The sequence below is a fragment of the Micrasema longulum genome, unplaced genomic scaffold (genome assembly GCF_059751315.1).
Source record: "Micrasema longulum isolate JH-2025_06_02 unplaced genomic scaffold, ASM5975131v1 h1tg000343l, whole genome shotgun sequence".
In the NCBI taxonomy this organism is placed as follows: Eukaryota; Metazoa; Arthropoda; class Insecta; order Trichoptera; family Brachycentridae; genus Micrasema; species Micrasema longulum.
In genome coordinates, this window is record NW_028277546.1 from 567,547 (window position 1) to 581,923 (window position 14,377).

The following is a 14,377-nucleotide window of genomic DNA, read 5'->3' on the forward strand; positions in this document are numbered from 1 at the left end:
ATTACTTAAACCAGATTTAAATTTTGAAAATGATTCAGGCTCTTTCGTCACCTGATCCAGAAAATGAAAGATTATGTCGATTAAGTCGAAATGAATTATATGATATTTTGTATTTTAATATATAAATTATAAATTTAAAATACTTGGTACGCTTCTACTTATTTATTTCGGCAATTAGCGCTTTCACCCTCTAATAGGTAACTTCAGACTGGTAATTCAGAATGATCATAAGTTATTATACAATGACAAAAGAATTCTGTAAAGAATTGTAAATAAATTACAATAATCTAACATAACATAGTAATTCCTATAAATATCCAAGTAACTTCAAGATCAAAACTTTTGAACCAACCACTAAAATCACTCAAGGGGTGATTCAAATCATGATCGACGATGGAAAGGAAAAAAATACCAAGCGACATCTAGTGAATTTACAAAAGAGCCGCTTATAATTATTGTTATTTTTTAATTGCCATAATAATAACTAAATATTGCTTAGTAACTTTTTCATTTTTAGCGTCGATATGAATGCATAACTTATCTATTTGTAGTATTCATGAAAAATAATACAAAGTATTATTTTTAGTGATTAAGTAAACAATTCTGATTGCAGTTATCTAGTTGCAGAAATTACCTAACGATATTTATATTTTTAAGGTGTGTAGGAACCGTAAAAACATGCTGAAAATTGATGTACGTACATATATTTTAATACCAAACATTTTGCAAGATTTTAAAAAGAGTACATAATTTTAACTACGCAGTTTAATTACGTTACATATTTGGAAAAAAAAAATGGGTACTTGTTGACCAGCGTATCCAACGGCTTAACGTAACCAATCGTTAAATATTGCGTAAAACAAGGTAAGTTTGTAAATACGATGTAAGATATGTATTAATTTATTCTATACGGATAAAAAATGCAATTTATGTCCGGTTTCGCTTCGCTTGTAAAATAATTTTAATAAACCTAACAAAGGCGTTAAAAAAATTAAAGGTCCTTTATATTGGGCGTGATGCGTGAAAAATAACGCTGGCTACTGTATAGCAAAAAATAACCCGTTTTCCTCTCTTTCTTTCCCGAGGACTAGGGCATCACTCCGATTCTTTTGCTCTCATTGTCCGCAGGACATGCATACCGCAAATTACCGAGTCATCGAGTATTAATAGAGTGCCATAACACAATATTATTTATAAATTTTGAACCAAGTTTCATAAAAAAAGGTATTGACGTATTAAGGCGTCGCACACTGGAGCATAATTCGTATTTCTTATGAGCAAAAGGGTGTTTTTCAAATGCAGATGAGATGAGGTTAACTGATGTTTACGATTAAAGTCAACTCAAATATTTAATCTCAAGGTTGAAAATTTGTTGGCTTCCAGTGTTATTCAGTACCTTTTGACTTACTTTTTAAATAAAATTTAAAAATAGTATAAATGATTCGATTCAAAGCTTCAATATACTTAGATTATGTATGCGTAGCAAAAAATAAAATAATTTAATGTGCCTACTAACACAAACGATGTTTATTTGTTTACTTTTTTCACTGAAAGGCACCAACACATTGACATAATATGCATATTATAAAGCACTGTACTCATAGTTTACGAGCGAAACTTGAGTATGCCATATTGACAAGATCGACAAATAGTCACATAAGCATTATATTATTATCGTTAAATTATTTACTAGCCCAACACATTTTTTTATTGACTTTTTATACTATTTTAGTGCCTTTAGGAAATCTAACATCAATTCGCAATTTTCAAGCCAATTCATTTAAGTTTAAATATAATTTAAACACAAAATGATGGAACCAAATTTGTGGTAATATGTAACAGATTTCTGTAAGTTAAAAAACAAATATAAAGATATATGCAGAACTACTTTATAAATGTATGTTCTAAGACTAATGAAAAAGTTCATAACTACTGGAAATTGGATGTAAGGAATATTTTCTTACACGTGGTAAAAGTTAGAGCATTAAAATGTAACGCGAAGTTGGAAAAAATGATTTAACTGATTTTAATTCAAATAAACTACTCTAAATGACATCACCAGTTCTTTTAATTCAACAAACTATAGTTTTGTGATAGATTTTCGGTTTCAGGGAAGCCATCCCACCAATTAGGACGACTCACAGAAGGGAACTAGTGACGTCACGCGCGGAGTAATAAAAAAAATACAGAACCTTCAAAATTCTAGCGATTTTAATAAGATACACAAAAGTTGGCTTAGTTTGGTAGTTTATTAATAAATAATTTTTAAAACCTCTGAACTTCCTCATTGACTCCGCACTTGCATTGTTTTAGAAACAGTAAATAATGCAGTTAAATATAACTAATTGTATTTTAACGTTTCTTATGTTTTTGCCCTATCTTAGCTTTAATGATTTATTATATAAATAAAAGACGAGTGATAGTTTAATCACTCGTCTTTTATTTATATAATAAATTACAATGAACTTCCATAAAAAAATTTCACTTACAAACACAAATGTTTTAGCTTTAATGAGTTGACAATACTTTAAGGCAATCTTGCCCCAGTGTGCGTCGTAAGGTATAATGCGTTGTGGATGCTTCAGACTTTAAACCGTGTGTTATTTATATTAGTGGTAGGGACTAAAAGTTGAATTTATTATAATTAAATCGTTTTTCGATTTAAATAGAAGTTTAAAATACACATAAGCCTTTGTGTCGCTATTTTCTTACAATATTGGATCCTCTAATAAAAAACAAGGTTGACAATTACATTGAATCGACTTTACTTAATTTATTTTCAAAAATGAATACTGCACCCATATTCCACACAATATTTTGCATTAATTTATTTTAAAACATTAAATATATATTATATTAATTAAACGTTATATCATTTCCAAAAGTGTGAAACGATAGTTTAAAAATCGTTTGAACGATTTGTTCGATGTCTTGTAGGGAACACGCTAGTTTAAACTGTGCATGTCAGTTCAGCTTTGACTACCTTTACACTCCGTCTTCATAATCTCTGTGACGAATACAATCAATGATATGATTTTTATGATTGTTAAACTATATAAAATTTTATTTGATTTGACGTTATGATTTGATTACGTATTTTATTAATATTGACTTACGTCAATAAATTATATATTCAATCATTTAATAAGCAATTTATTAGTTTAAAGAGAGAAACCTATAGTTTTTCCTCAAAATTGTACAAAAAGTGAATAATACGAACACGTCTTCTGTTAAATAGGTGCGAAGGTTTTCACGGTCACTGTTATCAATATTATGTATCTTTTTTGGGTGATACCGTGTATGTTGGATTTGATCCGACGTTTCGGCTACCATTGCAGGAGCCATCTTCAGGGAAAACTGTGTGTTTTATAAAGAAATGTATGTGTTTATGTACTAGTAATTTGTACTGTGTCACAGTCAGCAGTAGGCACATTTCTAGTTTTGTAGGAAAGAATAATTATGTTTATGTACTAGTAATTTGTACTGTGTCGCAGCCGGCAGTAGGCACATATCTTTTCTTTTTTGTCATATGTAGTGCTGGGAACCATGTTGAATTTAATTTAAGCCCGTCGTCTTTGTTTATATTATCTGGATGTCTGTGTATTTCAATTGCCTCTTTTATTATTCATGCACTATAATTACTAGGTTTATGTAGAATTTTTGGTTCAAAGGCGAAAAAATGTCCTGTGTCTATAAAGTGTTCCGCTATTGCGGATTTGTCTGGATGCCCAAGTTTACACGCTCTTTTGTGTTTGTCAATTATCTTCTTTGCTGTGCGCCCTGTTTGTCCAATATACACTTTATCACATCCTTGGCAACTTAGTTTGTACACGGCTTCAGTTACTAGAGGATTTTTATCTTTTGGGTTTACTAAATGGTCTTTTATTTTTCCCACAGTCCCAAACGTTGTTGCAATATTTTGTTTCTTCAGCACTTTGGCTATCCTGTCTGTTACATTCTGTACATATGGTAGGTATTTATTTATTTATTTTATTTAGAAAACATACAGTCATACAAAATAAGTACTAAAAAAGTTTTCATAAATTAAAAAGATATAAACATTAAATGTGACAAAAAATAAAAAATAAATAAGAATTTTAAGTGAGAAAAGGATAATTGTTGACATTTGCGTTTTCCATGGAGGTAATAAATTAAAATAAATAAAAATACCGAATGTACACTCCGAGCCATCCACGCACACACATGAACGCACATATAAAACATATACAAACATAAACATTACATGCGGCACATATACATAGCATAAACCACTCAAGATGTACATTCAGCAACTATCCCAAATAATCGACCCCATGAAGAAATTTTCTGTACAAATGCAACGTGCAGTTAAAAATGTCTACATCAATACTGAGCAGTCCCTCTGGTAATATCTTCTTCCTTGTTCTTCTTTGTCCCTTGCGATTTAATAATGTTGTCAATTTGTTTCTTCTTATATCCATTATGCTCCAATGCATGTGAAATTTTGTTGAACTCTTCGCCCTTTTCGGAATCTTCGCATATTCGAGTCGCTCTTGTTAGAAGTGTATTTATTAATCCTCGTTTTTGGGCTGGATGATGATGTGAATCAGCGTGTAAGTATCGATTCGTATGTGTTGGTTTTCTATATACCGTATGCCCAAGACTGTCGTTTGGTTTTCTTTTTACTTCTACATCCAAGAATGGAAGAGAGTCTTCTGTTGTTGCATTTTATTTAAAAATAAAGTTTGTACGCATAAATCAGTATAGTACTGCTCTAGTTTTAGATTATGCTACTCTCCTAGTAGTTATCACCTATGGATAATCAAATAGACTATCATATTCAAGTATTTTTCAAACATCAAAGTGATTTTATTTGAACCATTCAGTATTGAATATACATAAGACAGAGTGTTGCCTCATTATTCTGAGACCGCTGTGCATTGATGTCAATTATTTTCGGTCACTCAAGTCATGACGATGAATTGACCAAATCTCGTCTCGGAGTACCCGAAGATCTCATTTTTGACAGGTATGGTCTTTGGTAAGAGAAGATGCAACACGTTTACTGTAGATTTGAAAAATATTACGCGAGAAAGGGCTTTTTTAATACTAAATATAATAATTATTTGAGAGAATTTAAATAAATGTTATCGTCAGGGCCTAGTCATTGCCGTATCATAAATCTGCCTTCATGCAAAAAAAAAGAAATTGCAGTACGATTGCGAGACGTGATTTAGCCAAGAAAAAGCAAAGATGTTGGTAAAACTGTCAATAGAGAAAAAATTCCACCGGAAATTATTCCAAAAGTACATAATTTAAAATGACTTTAAATATGAAAAAAATAAATACAGATTAGGAACCTTCTTTAATTTAAAATAATTCAAACTGGAAAAAAACAGTTTTTCTTTATTTCATAAGGTAAACAACATATTTTTATCAAAAAGAGCAAATCATCTTCAGAAGATTGGGTTGGAATAGTTATAATTTGATTGATTAATGTATTTTGTTATTGTATAATTTCTTTAAAATATGTATGTATTTCAAGTAATTAATAATGTGTATAGTACGAGTATATTAATATTTCATACTCGATTTTTTTTATTTTTAATCTTTTTATTTCTAAGCACTCTTTATACCACATATATGTAAATGGCAGAAATGCCGTATATAAATAAATAAATAAACAAAAACGTATACATATTCTAAATAATCGAGTTTCATAAATTTTATCTATTCTTAACTATTGAAATCCTGTTTTCTAGAATATTCGTTCGTGTTAGATAATATTATCAAACTCCTTTTTTTATTATTTGTCAAATTTATAATAACTGTATGTATAGTCGTATCAATATTATACATCGTTGAGTATATACTTTGTATATTGCTGGAATGTATGTATGAATAGCTGCGTAAAATTAATAGAAAATAAAAGCGATTTAATTCTGAATCAATACGTGTGAAGTAGGCCGACCAAAACATGACTTGCGATATGCAAGTATAACAGCCTATAGAAAGTATATAATATCATGACTCACAATTTTTACCTTATATGATTTTTTACTAACCAACCAAATATGTTGTGATTCGACGGTTTCATTGAGAAGCGAACCAATTTTGTGCATATTAACTCCAGTCAAAAGTAAGTTAAATTCTCAAGGAATTATTTTACCGTTTCCCGTGGAAGGGAAATTATGTTCTCATAAAAAAAACATGTTGTAATTTTGTGCCAGAATGTTTTTTGTGGCATGTATAAATATAAATTATTGGAACTCATTTAATTTTATTTAAATTCTGATAAAAAATTCTTACAATTGAAACTTGATTGGTTACTTGAAATATATTTTTTTTTAAAGTGCCAAATTCTATATCTTAGCAAAACTTCGTCATGGGCAGTTTTGAATCAAATATTTATTACTAAGTACAAATTATAAGTATTAGGTATGTACATAATTTAAATAACAATGTATGAATAAAAGCAACACATTCGAAAGAATGAAAATACAAATTCATTATTTTTAAATGATAGCCAATTAATTAATGTCTTCAGCTTCTAGCAGTTACTTACATAACCAGTTGTTGCTTGTTTTATCAGTCCAATATTCGACTACATTTTTCATCAAATCTGGCATTATTTCCGAAATGGTGTATGTTATATTGGCCCTTAATGCTTCAAGAATTATTAGTTTATTTCCCTGGCCATAAACTTAACATAACCCCATATGAAATTGAAATAACCCAATGGCAACAAATTACAGGATCGTGGAGGCCAATAACGAACATAACCATTTATGGATAAAATGTTGTCGCCAAACACTGATTTTTAAAGACTATTGCTGCATTAAGCAAGCTATGTTTGAGTGAAAAGCGTCCCTTTTAAAATTTAAGTATTATTATGTAAAATAAAAAAATTCTATTATTATTTTTATAAGAAAAAAAAGGGATTATGCAAGGCAAAAAAAAAATGCATGTTACAAAGCATGTGATAAAGAGATGCATCATCGTTTCTAGATAATAAAAGCTGCCGACGCAATTATTACAATCTTACTTTTCATATGGTACTATAGAGCTTATGACGTATCTACAGTTTAGAATATTTTTGCTTCTTAAAACTTGTTCTTGTGGTTCAATAGTTTTAAGTTTTTTTTAAATTCAACTTTGCAGACCTTACTTTAATAGGCTTAAGTGTTGTCATATCGGCATAATTCGATATTAACAAGGCAATATTTCACGCCGCTTATTATCGGCTATAATGAATGTCTCGCCCTGCGAACGCTGCTCCGGAATAACAATATTCGAGATATCAAAAGACCCGCCATAACCGCGTATTGAATATTTCGCTGCAAAAAGGCAGCCATTTTAATGGCCATATTTATGTGACTCGATTTCTCGCGAATATCTTTCGCAAATTATGAATAAAAAAACATACCGACATTGTAGCTCGCATGGATCGGATACACTCGGTCTAGAGAACATATATAATTGTTAGTTAATGGCATATTAGCAGATACAAATCACAAATCATTGGATATTTCTTTGATAAGTATTCGCAGCCGGTCGGAGTTAAGCGGTACAGGCGCGTCGATGGTTGGCAGAGCAAAAACGCAGGAGCTGGGCAGATAATTGTAAGTGGGCGGATTAAGGGTTTTAACTAAATTTTTAAGTAAAAAAAAGGTTTAAAAGATTGATAGAATCCCGATGAATATTTATTTGTAGATAACCTATATGAAAAGAGAAAAGTTACGGAATTCTTAGCATTCATAGAGCTTATTACCCTTCATCGGCTTGTTTAAATCCTTAACACACTATAACATTCACCATTTTATATTAGTTTTAACATTTGTGTGTCTTCAATTCCTTCGTATGATAATTTTTATTGAGTAAAATAATTAAAACTATTTTTGATGTGTGTGAAATTGAACGGAGATTTTTTACTTCTCGAAAATAATAATTTAGAAAAGTAGTTTTGGACAAAATGTCACAAAATAAAATGTAAAATATTTTATACTTTACTAGCTTTCATAAAATCATTATTTTTTAAAACGCAAACGAAACATACAATCAATCAAACAAACGTAAGTAAATCGAAGAACTAAAAAAATAGAAATGCAGAGAGATTGGTGAATGTTTCAACAGTTTAGAGACAAGAAGGAATGTGTATTTGACTACACGTTCGTAGTGTAGTGGTTAAGACACTTAAATTGTGGTAAAAAGAAGGAGTTAAATTCTTTATTTTAAAACATATTGTCGCCTTAATTTGAATACAACCAAAGTCGCTAAATGATAACTTTACAGGAGACAATAAAAACTTCATAAATCAGTAATTTCGTACGAAACTTTAGTGGTTTTTTAAACAAAATATTTTGTATATTTGAGTTTGTCCAAATGTTCGTAGACAAAAGACTGGATTTCACCCCCTCAGTCAGATAAATCTCTTTACAACAATAAAGGTTTCAGCTCTTTAACTTCACTAAAATCAACAAATGGAAGAATTGAAGAAATATGGATTTCAAACATAGGCAAAATGGTGAATGTTACGCAGTGTGTAAAGTGGCAACTTAAACCAGCCAATGACAGGTCATAAGCCCTGTAAATGCTAAGACTTCCATATTCCCTTATTTAAGGTATCCTCCATCCCTGTTGTAATTTGTTAATTTTAACTAGGAATTGAGTAAAAAGAGATTAGGAAAATAGTAAAATTAAGGGAACACCACTAAAAAAACACAATTAGATTTAACTCTTTATGTATGATGTTTTGTCTTAAGAAATAATCTTCCATATTATCCTGTATTGGACTACAAAAATCAGGAAAAAAGTATAGAGAATGAGAGATGTAGAAAAGATACCTCAAAATATATCAACAGATCTTTTGTTAATCCTCCCCTGCTTCAAAAGTAGCAAGGTATTTTTTTAATCATATCATATGCGGCTACTACTACTACTACCATCACGCTATTTCCCCGTAAGGGTAGGCAGAGATAATGGACCGCCACACACGTCTATCCTGCCATACATTCCTAGCTTCTTCCACATTCATACATCTTGTCATACATGCCCTTCGGTTCTGTCTGCTTTTGACATGACCAGACTTAAAATTTTGGTTTATCTGATTATGCCACGTGTTCTTTGGTCGTCCTCGTCTCACGTTACCGTTCATTTTTGCCAAATATACTTGTTTTACTATTCTTTTGCGGTACATTCGTTCTACGTGACCAAACCATCTCAGAGATCCTTTCTTAATCTTATCACTTATACTTGACTCAGATTTCCGCTTTCGCCTGATTTCATCATTCGTCACCCTGTCATATATTGATTTTCCACACATTCGTCTCAGAGATCGCATTTCAACCGCGTTCACTCGGCTTTCACCATGTTTCACTTTCATACATAAGTGTTGGGACTAAAACTCCTCTGTGCACTGCCAGTTTAGCTCACTTTGTACAATATGTACGAAGCTGTTAAAAAAAATACTAATATGATTTCTAGGCGGGTACTACTGTCAGTGTTACATTATGTTATGTCTGATTTATGTGGTCAGTACCTTCGTTGACTTCATAATATCTTTATTTTCTTAAAACTTTGTAACTCAAACTCCTAGGTTCGAAGCCACCTTGAATTTGGTTCTGCCGTCTGCAATCCCCAATATCTTACCTACATAAATCAATCAGATCGAATCCAAAATAAATTCTTGAAAGTACTCAACCGTAAAGCCGGTGTAACGTTCAATTCGTATGATGACTCTTCCTCTTTCCATAATCTGACTTCTCTCACCGAACAAAGAACTGTTTCTGACATGTGCTTATTTTTCAAGATTGGAAAACATCTATCTAAACTGCCCTACCATATTTACAAGACAAGTCCGACTTTTAACATCCTGTACTATCCAACATTTTCGCTTAGTATTCCTTTATTGACCGTAGCTGCACAGAATATAACAAAATATGTTTCTCCCTTTATGTATTTGATTTAAGACTTTCTCATGTAAATATTAGAGCTACTTTAACTTAAAATGTATCACTTTCAGGTTATTCTCCTGTCTCTATTCTAGATAAGAATTTTATGTATACATAATCTCCTCAACAGAATCTCTCCTTTTTCCTATTATTTCATATTTTATCCTAATCTTTTCTTATCCTTTTCATCCCTTCTAACGCTTTGGGAACGAAATTATTATCATTAATTTAACCTCTCTCGTATGATATTTCAAAAATATTTTTATAAACTCGTACATATTTTTAATATACCTACTTATTTACACAAAATAAATAATTTAAAAAAATAAGAAATATTATTTCTTAGTTGAATGTAGTTATATAGAAAGCAGCCAGGCATAGAAAAGTGAAACTGAAATAATACCACGTTTGTGAAAATAGTGAATATTCACATTTACACAACAGTTGGAATGTTTTTGACTTTGACAAATGATAAACAATGAATCTATTAGTTTTTATTTATATTACAAACAAGAATTTGATAATAATAAATTGGACTAGTTTTAGTATTTTTTAAAGTACCGTAAGATTTTTCTCGTTTTTTGCAAATTAAGAAATGCCGTTTTTGTGATCGACACTATTTTCAGAAGATGATTATTACAGTTTTTTGTATAAAAGCGGCCTGGCTGTTTTTAGTAGAACATAGAATTGACTTACCCGATAACACCAAAATATATTTTTTCGAAATTGTGGACTGGCTGCTTTCTGCATAAATACGTTTAATTTTGAATTTACTGAAAAAAATTGAACCGACAATTCACTTTGTTGTTAAAAATAATACGTATTTGTTTTGATTACGTATTTTATTGTAATATTCATGATTGATTATGCAGTATGCAGTATCGACAGAATCAAGAAAGGGGTGCTGCGTTGGTTTGGACATGTAGAGCGAATGGACAACGAAAGAACGGCTAAAAGGATCTACTATGTGAATGTTGATGGATGCGGAAAACGAGGAAGGCCGAGAAAGACATGGCACGAGCAAGTTTATCAAATACTTGAAGATGGACATGTCAATAGTAGTAATAATCGGCGTGCTTGCATGAGAAGATGTATGAATGTAGAGAAAGCGAGGTCTGTATGCCAAGATGCCCACCCCTATGGGGTATGCCTTCCCTTACGGGAAAACGGCGTGATGGTTTGTTTGTTTGTTTGTTTAATTATGTAATATTGAAATACTGAAGCAAAAATGTATTTAAATTGCATCGTTGGTGCAAATTACTCAAATTAAATCAATATGAAGTATAAATTATTATTTCAAATAAAATGTATATTTGACGCACTAATTTCGTAGGTATTTATGATTAAATTTAATATTACATTGTTTTTAACCGCATATTAAAACACAAATTGGGGGGAAAAAAATAGCTTAATTTTCATTGAATTATTTAGTGAATTAACCGTGTTGGATTTCAGATTGATCAGATACTAATTTATTATTTATTTCAATCGTGATAACCTGCCAGCCGAATATTTATTCAACAGAACGAATATAAATTTAATACGTGGAATTCCGTTTTACATTTCACCTTTATAATTATGTATTATTCTATATATGCTCTAGATAAATTGATGGGATATTTGAAAGCTTGTTATTTTATTTATCAGAGTTTAGAATTTAATTCGTCTATTTTCAAAACCCGCTATCTCCCTATGACGACTCTTTGGTTAGATTTTATACATTATCTACATAATTCAATTGACGTATATCCAATATTTTTATTGTTTTTATTTAGATATTTGTAATTTTTTTATATAGAGCATTTTTACCTTTTGGCTTTAAGAAAATGAATGTTTCTAAAAGATACACTGCGATTGCTGTACAAATGCAGTGCCCTATACACTATTAGGTGCGGAAAGGGTATGATGATGAAGATAACATAAGTTGTGTCCGGTTTTCCCCAAATAAAGAGAACAAGAGGACGCAATAACTACAAATTAGTCAATAATGTATTCTCCTTTATTATTTAACAACAAATCGGTCAATAATTCATAGCATCTTCACACTGTACACTGTGCAAATATCGCCGGCAGCTTTGGTAGCTTTATTTCCTCGATTCAACGTAATCACAGTGCTTACTTTCGTCTACTTGTTATTCTTGTATCAAATAAAATAAAATATGTAACCTCAAAGCAAACTCAATATATTGTAGAGAGGATTTTTTCAAATGACATTCACAATTTTGTCATAATTTTGGTTCTCATTTTTAAAACTGTAAAATAACGAACTTTACTTATGTTAACACGCAATATTATAAATAATTCAAAAGCGGTTTATTATTATTTTCAAATTTAAAATGCATTTGAATAATTAACAAAGTATCCTAGATAAATAAATATTTTTTCACTACAACACGCAACAAAACGATAATTTATTATAATATGTATAAAGGTCTTGCTAATTTTTGTCTAAGTCAGTAAATATGATAACTGAAATTCATTTTATATTGGCTTTATAAAATTCTATTAAGACTGATACACCTAATTTAAATTGTAAATGAGCAATGTGAAATCAAATTTCCATATAACAAATCATTGATAGAAGAGTCATATTTTATTTGCAATATAAACCACATTTATTTATTTTATTGGGTAAACAAACAGGATGTACAATATGTACACAAATATTGACGATTTCTTTGTATATTCATGTAGGACACGCATGCACACACCAAAAAAATTGTGTACACTTACGACAATAATTTAAATTCAGTTAAATAATGCAAATGTTAAATATAAGAAATGAAAACAATGTATATGATAATAATATTAATGAAATATCTGCTTCTTTTAATATACCTATGACTCTTTGCTTAAATTTACATACATTGTCATAAAAAAATATCAGCCTCGGTAAATCTATATTTAGGTTTTATTTTTATTTATTTTTTAACATATTTATTACAGCAATTTACAAGTAATTATTTATACAACAAGTTAATTCAGTAGTAAAAGTAAACATACATATTTTTTATTTTTGCTGTTGGTTCATCTAAACTGCCTAACTAGGGATAGCTTCCCCGTTTTAAGGCCGTAAATTATGTATTTTATAATGATATTTAAAAGTAATTACAGTTTTATCATAATGTGTGCTTTTTCAGTCTTAAAGGTAAACAATGAATATCCAGAGAAAACATAAATAACACCAAAATCTCTATATCCTAAGTCCTAAGTCATTATTAGTAAAACAAGCAACCAGCTAACGTCCTTCTACATCAAACAACAAATTCTCTGACTCCCTCCGACCAATATGGATTAAAAATGCAGTCAACACCTTCCTCAGCCTGGCAATCCCACCATATTGCTCGCATATTCTAGGTATAGTAGATTGTTTTAAATAGTTCGTTGACGCGTTGTCTGTGTAAAAAAGCAATTGTCTTGTCGGTCTAGATGGCACACTACTCTAGATAGAAGTCTTTCAAGTAGATTAGGGGAATCAATTTTATAATTTATTATTTTGTATTAAAATAACCGGTCTAACATTATTCTTTGATTTTTAAGAGAGTTTATTCCATGGTACTGCATACTTTCAGCATAGTTAGAAAAGTTAAGGCTTAACCACATGATCATGTAGAATAGTGCAATGTTCCATGTTTGTCACACCACATACAAAATTTGAGTCAAATGGACACTGTTGAATAAAGCAAATGATAAGGAATAAAAACCAATAATTAAAACCTTATAATAAATAAATAACTTATAAACCTAAATATTTCATGTCAACCATATCGGAGATCAAACCCGAGACCTCTTGTAGCCAAACGCGCTGACCATTTCACTAGAAGGTAGACTTTTTCATGTTCAAACTAGTATTTGATTCCATCATGTCAATATAATGATGAATTGACAATTATTGAATTCTTAATAAACAGTTGTAATTAATGAGAAATATGAAGGTCTGCTTTAAAGATTGTAATTAAAATAATTACAATAAGAAATAACATATTTCATATCAATCAGAGTAATTAAGAAGTGGCATATAGGTACATTAATTTAATATTAAAATAGAAGGAGATCTTATTGAGATGAATCGAATGCCTTCGTAATATCGAGTCACTACTAACATTCTCTCACATAGGATACATTAAGTTTTTACCGAGGAGATTATTGCAGTCAGAGACACCGACAATAAACAGTTTAAATTCGAAATATTATCGTTAGTGTAATTACTGAGTTTTACAATATCTACCGACGGTAAGATTATTGCATTTTTTATTGAATTCATGAACTTTTACAAATACTTATCTACTAGACGTTACTGAACGCTGTTGTATTGAAAGTAAAAACGTTTTTTTTATGTATATTTTTTTTAGGAAACTTTCTTTGTACGTCCCTTAAATTTTATATTTTTGGGGTTCCGAATTTGATCAGCGGAAATCTGAGCTAGACTGGCAGCGCAAAATGGAGGT

At 30.4% G+C, this 14,377-nt stretch overlaps 1 long non-coding RNA gene across 1 annotated transcript in view; it reads right to left on the reverse strand.

The window, feature by feature from the left end:
- LOC148282286 (uncharacterized) overlaps positions 1-14,377 on the reverse strand; it is a 112,132-nt gene that overhangs the window by 50,557 nt on the left and 47,198 nt on the right. The gene's annotated exons all lie outside the window — the stretch shown is intronic.